Source organism: Crassostrea angulata, chromosome 3, assembly GCF_025612915.1.
Source record: "Crassostrea angulata isolate pt1a10 chromosome 3, ASM2561291v2, whole genome shotgun sequence".
Classification (NCBI taxonomy): Eukaryota; Metazoa; Mollusca; class Bivalvia; order Ostreida; family Ostreidae; genus Magallana; species Magallana angulata.
The window spans coordinates 9,493,653-9,500,700 of record NC_069113.1 but is presented as its reverse complement, the minus strand read 5'-3'; positions in this window follow the sequence as shown (position 1 = coordinate 9,500,700).

The window sequence follows — 7,048 nt, the reverse complement described above, 5'->3', positions numbered from 1 at the left end:
GTGAGATTTAAACCTGCCAATTCTCTTTCTTACACACAAGATAAAATAAGCGTCTTCTGGTTGTACGCCAGAATAAATTCTAAATATGAAAACATTCCTATTATTAGATACGAACATTCGATAAAGTGAAAACGCTTGTGTACGTTTGATAAACCGTTCATAATCCATTCATTATCTCTTTAAAACAAATGCTATCTGGAAAAACACGTACTTCGATTGGTCATTTTGAGATAGAGATAAGGGAAGAGGCTTATGGTCCAGTCCATAGCAGGCACGCAGCATCGTTTTAGAATTAAGAAATCAATTATATACATGTACGAGGGTCAATCAAAAAATACGAAGACAATGTGGCTGTCTATCATATATTTTTAATGAAAGTCATACTTAACAGATTAATCTGTGCACCAACACTTTTGTTATTGATATGCGAAGTTTTTGTCCATTTGATGAAACGGTATTTTTGTTACCCCTTTTTAAAAACAACATGTTTTGTCACCACGGCGCACGGTAACGTTTAAAACATGACGTCAAGATAAAACACGCACAGTTTATAGATATACCCCATCTTTATATCGCGCTTAGTCTCTTGTGCCTTTCTCGTAACAATTCAAAATGGCACTGAACCACTTAACATCTTATTTGCACACATTTATTCAAGAATCATAAGTTAGTTCTTCAAATTTGTCATTTTCTAACCGTGTATCTCTTAGTGTACAGTAGGGATAAACCTGAACGTCGGTTGACGTTACTTATATTTTGACCAAATATTTACAGATATTTTACTCTTTCGGACTGTTTTATATTCAAAATACAATGACCACCACCCCCAACAAAATTATTACAGTTAAACACAAACTTGCAAATAATTGTTGCCTTATCTTTTGCACCGTTGAGCATTTTCATAGCTTGTATCGGCTTTTTTGTGAGTTAAATCTATTTTGTGTGTACTTCTCGTTGCGCCGTGACGTCCGGCGATGTCAATGTTTTTAGTCTATTCTAAAGAGGACTTATTGTCTTTAGTTACTAATATCTGTTTGACAAAACAATATATCCTGTCATTATTTGGTACATAGAATACCATGACTATACTTAATTTGAGGTTTCAATGTTATTTGGTTTTAAGCCAAATTCATAGAGATATTACTTTAAACATAAATGGTTTATTGTTGACATAACACAATTCTTGACCGTGCGCTGTGACCTTATTTTTGCAGGATTAGATTGTAAATAATTCTTAGAAATAAGGGAATTTATTAAAAAATTTTCTTGCAAATTGTTTGAAACTATTGCTAAATTATGTCTACCAAATTTAGTAATGATTTGACGTTAAGTAACATAGCTATGACAAAAGTCTTCGTATTTTTTGATTAACCCTCGTATGTGTTAATTTAGAAAAAATGTATGTTTTAGAAAAAGTCAGCCCCTCCCGCTTCAATTTAAACATTTTTTTTTATCCAATATTTTATATCTAATGGGGTAGGCAACTGTTACAGCCTATTCTAGTCCTAGTCCACCCCCTGGTTTCGTACATACATTGATATATTCCCGTTTTGCAAGTGGGAATATTAGTTATAGAAACTATTCTATAAAAAAGATCATGATAGCAGTTTTGTTGATTACGATATATAAATCTCAAAATTGTTATTACATGAACTATATTCACCTTGTTTGAACGTCGCGCACGGTGTTGCTGTTAATTTCGGTAACGTAAAAAAACGTCAAAAACGTCATTTTTTACTCATAACGTAATGATACATTTCATTAACCACAACATACAAATAAATTAAAAAATAAGACCTTTAAATTGATTTTTTCCCAATTGTAAGAGATTTTATATTTCAAAACTGTTATATAAATAAATATTTGTAAGAAATATCAATGTTCAAAAGCATGCGATTAGCTCACATAGACATTTGAATGAAAATGTGTTTAACCAGTTTCATTTTGTCGACCGTCACTTCCGGTCCACACGGGAAGAGTTCAAACAAATCAAGTTGTTTATCAGTTTAACTGTTTTCATTCGATAGTTTCAGTTACTTTGATAAATAATAATGTGAGATAGGCAAGTAAACAAGAAATAATAAATTAATTTATCATTGAGCACTTCCGTTTGTCCGTTTCCTGTCCCGAGACTAAAATCCTTATTTCGACGAGATCTCTAAAACATTGACGACTTGAACAACCAAGTTTTGAGGGAAGATAGACTTATGTTTGTACATGTGTTAACGCTATTTTGTTTTATCCGGCGTAACTTCCGGTCGACACAGGAAGTACACCCAATTTTGATTTTTTAAAAATCTGTTAGTTATTAAGCAAAGGATAACATTTTAGCTATAAAAATACAAAAGTCATCTACAGATGGTAAAAAAAAAAAAAAAAAATCTACTTCCAGTGAGAACTCTCAAATATCTCAGGTAGCCTTCTTTTTTAAAAACAAAGTACCAACAAGAGCTCAGAAACTGTGAGAGATCAAGACAAAAAACGTGTATGGATAATGGACATTTGATTGAACATGTGTTAAAGCGGTTTCATTTAGTCGTAAGTCACTTCCGGTTCTCACTACGAAGCGTTCAAGCAACAGAAGTTTTTATTTTTAACTTTAGATTTTTTAAAACATTTTACTCAGTGTGATGCACAGTAACGTATCGTAGGTAAATGTACTAAAATATGTACTTTCAATTTCTTTAGTCACTTCCATTTGTTCGTTTCCGGTCCCGAGACAAAAACCTTTTCTCAACGAGATATTAACAACAAATTAACAAAAACTTGAACATACAAACTTTGAGGAAAGACAAAACAATGTATGAAGATATGTTTACTATGTTCTGTATGATCCGGCCTAACTTCCGGTCGTCACAGAAAGTACTCAAAAATTGACATTTTGTCTTTTTGTTTTGTTTATTTTTTGGGAATCTCTGTACAGTCTATATTATATCCATTTTCTGTTTACAAGATAAATGGATGTTTTGTACAGATTAAAACATGAGGAACGGAAGACCTTTTTGTTGCTATAGCAACAAGAGTCTAGTTATTATTATTTTTTGACTTTTGCTACCTTTTTCACAAAATAAGTTGTAGGTATCTATAATTTTCACTAGAATTCTTTTTATGGAAAAAAAAACCCGCACACATACTGCATGCCGTAACGTTTAAGTCCTTGCGTCATTTTACGTACCCCTGACATATAATGTTGACATCATTTTATTTCTAAAATTAAAATCAATTATTTTTATTCGCAAGGTTGTATATTTGGCATCAAATTGTTTGGGAGAAAAAGCACATTTCTAACTTCGATTCATTTTTATGAATTTTCTGCGCGACTTTTTAAAAGAAGTGACTAAGTTACTTTCTCTTTTCATTGCTTATGTAGTTTAATGTGTTTTATGAAAGTGTGACTTTCATGTTGACATCTTAAAATGTTTCTATTAAGAAAATTTGCGGACACATTTGCTTCTTTTTAATGGCTATTCAACCTATGAAAATGCACATTCTAAAATAATTTCTATTATTATGAAATATAGCCAACATTTTTAAGGCGTCGAGCTAATGCTCGGCAGCCTTCTAGCGATCGTCTGGATTGGCAATCGTCCAAAAATTCATGCTCTGCGCCGCCTTTTAAATGTGCATAAGAAATAAGATCCTTAAAGTATTAAACACATTACAAGATTTTTATTCATTTATTCAACTTAATTGTGTACAAAAAACCCAACTTTGCCTCTCTGGTTATTGACAACTCATTGCATAAGTATAAATTTGCTTACTCAAGAAATGGCGGATGAATACAAGAAGGTGTAAAATATTATTTTAGTTTATCGCTTACATTTTAATTGTAGACCGCGCCCGATAGAAATAAACTTTTATATGTAAATTTTTTTGTTATCGGGCACGGTCTCCAAAATAAATGTAAGCGATAAACGTATCTAATGAAATAAAAACAATAACGCAGTTGGTCGAGTATTTTAGATAGCACGTGTTGTGGATTTGTTTGTGAACAACCATACGATAGGTAATCTTGTTTCAAAAGGGAATTGAAATAAATAAAAGTATGTTTTATTTTTATATTTAGGGAGACACACTGTTAATGTATTCAAATTATGAACCTGTGAAAAATGTTCAAAAACTGTTTTAAGCAGGAAGAAATTATTTTTTTTACTTTGAAGTTCCTTCAATTTTTGTAACCATGATGAGTTAATGTATTATAAACGCATCACTACCTATTTTATAGGGGAATATACTAATTTTTGTTTTTAAAGCAGCACAAAATATAATTCATTTACTTTTTTATTCTAATTTTATTTGATATACGACTTTTAGTACAAAAATTTAAATTATTGATATCATTTTATATAAAAGAAAATGTCAGCTCGACGCCTTTGTGGCCGTTCCGGCCTTTGATTTTTAATGGGCATGATACTGGTGATCGCCATGCTACGCATAACGTTCGACTGTGAAATATATCTCTTGTGACACGTGTCTTGAATAAACTCCAGCATAACGATTTTTTTTTATCATTGAAAATTGAATTATTATAAAATATGCATTACAAAAATTTTGTTTCTTTGATTCATTAAAGCCTATTGGTCGTAAGTCGTCCATCCGATTTTTTGTTCAGACCGGGAGATACATATACCTGCAGCTACCAACCCCCCTGGATCCTCGAATGAATTCAGACCAATCTTATAATAATTAGACTTGTAAAACCGTTTGTATAGCGTATCGTAGAGGAGCTTTTTACAAGTCTAATTTAATTAGATTGGAAAGCAGTCGTAGCCGAGGAAGAAGGCACGGGCACCTTGGATTATAAATTGTTCTCATAGTAAAAATGTATACCCTATATCTATTATTATATCTACATTATTAGATATAGATATAAAGTATGAATACGTATAGGAAAATATATACCCAATATCTTAAATTGTCTTATTCAATATAGGGTACAGGGTATATATTTTTATTATGTAAACAAAACATAACACCAGGTGCCTGTAGAAGAAGGATACATTCATGTAACTAGTAATGCCTGTGGAAGAAGGATACATTCATGTAACTAGTAATGCCTGTGAAAGAAGGATACATTCATGTAACTAGTAATGCCTGTGAAAGAAGGATACATTCATGCAACTAGTAATGCCTGTGGAAGAAAGATACTTTCATGTAAATAGTAATGCCTGTGGAAGAAGAACACATTCATGTACTAGTAATGCCTGTGGAAGACGGATACATTCATATAACTAGTAATGCCTGTGAAAGAAGGATATATTCATGTAACTAGTAATGCCTGTGGAAGAAGGATACACTCCTGTAACTAGTTATGCCTGTGAAAGAAGGATACACTCATGTAAAAAGTAATGCCTGTGGAAGAAGGATACATTCATGTAACTAGTAATGCCTGTGGAAGAAGGATACATTCATGTTACTAGTAATGCCTGTGGAAGAAGGATACATTCATGTTACTAGTAATGCCTGTGGAAGAAGGATGAATTCATGTAACTAGAAATGCCTGTGGAAGAAGGATACACTCCTGTAACTAGTTATGCCTGTGAAAGAAGGATACATTCATGTAAATAGTAATGCCTGTGGAAGAAGGATACATTCATGTAACTAGTAATGCCTGTGGAAGAAGGATACATTCATGTTACTAGTAATGCCTGTGGAAGAAGGATACATTCATGTAACTAGAAATGCCTGTGAAAGAAGGATACATTATGAAACTAGTTATGCCTGTGGAAGAAAGATACACTCGTGTAACTTGTAATGCCTGTGGAAGAAGGATACATTCATGTAACTAGTAATGCAACAGATCAGGAAGATCAAGCATTTATATCGATAGAGAAATAAAGTATAATTTTCATAGTAAAATCATTTTAAGTATTTTTTATTGTATATTGTTTATACACAAACTGATTTTTTACGTCAAATTCGTGAGTGCATTTTTAGTGTAAATCATAGGCTGATTCTAACAAGTTATATTGTGTCATGAACATTTGGTATTATTTTTTATCGGAAAATATTCGAAATCATTTCTGTTGGAAAGGCAGAAGTTTAATGCATTAAATTAGTTTATGCAACCTGAAATTAAATAGATTAGTTTTAATCTTGTTCATGTAGGTCGTCATGATTTCTTTATTCTGCATTCCGTTCAAAATGTTGCGGGCACTGCGCATATTTACTTTAAAGCAGGACTTCAAATACCAATGCAATTTTACAGAGACTTGTCTCTGCACTTATAGTTTGGAATTGGTAAATCTTAAACGTGTACTAGAGTATTTCCCATATTTTTTTCCATCTTTATTTTCTTGTGGCGATGTGTACCAACAATATTTACTAATGTACTGGGAATAAAAATGTCAAGTTGAAGGACACTGCTAAAATATAGAAATAATTTTTGGATTGTAATTTGGGGGAGGGGGTTTACCTATAAACGGCCAATATTTCAGTCTGGATGACAGCTCAATTCGGCTGATTACTTGGTAGTTATAAACAATATACACATGTACCGTACTTGTTTTCTTAGATATTTTGTTTGCACTAAAGAGCAACGCGTCGCATACGTACATAAAATAGCGGGTAAAATTTTATGGGATTATCCCATAAACTTCCCTTTCCGGTAAGCTGCAACAACTGACACTTTATCAGCGGCACATAGGTCAAACGATAATCTTACTAAAACCAGCTCCTTTGAGTATCTTCACTCCTTTGATTACTGATAATGTGAAAAGCGACGGAGATAGAAGCCAGGGAAAGAAGAGCACTAAGTCTTTCTGTTACACGTAGCTGATGAATCTGTTCAGTTGAAATGTTGCATGGAGACGTACAGGGAAAAGCTGTTTACGCTGTCATCTTTACCTAATATAATAGGTCAAGTACCAGTGTTAAAGTATTACAGTTCAATTAACATCGAAACTTCCGTGGGTCCTCATTTTTTTCAAAACGTCCGATGTCCAAGCGTGATTTTTAAAAAATGTTTAATCATTTTGCTATTTGGGTATTGTTTTCATCAAAAGGTGGAAAATTTAATAATGCTAAAAATCATTTAACAGGACATGCG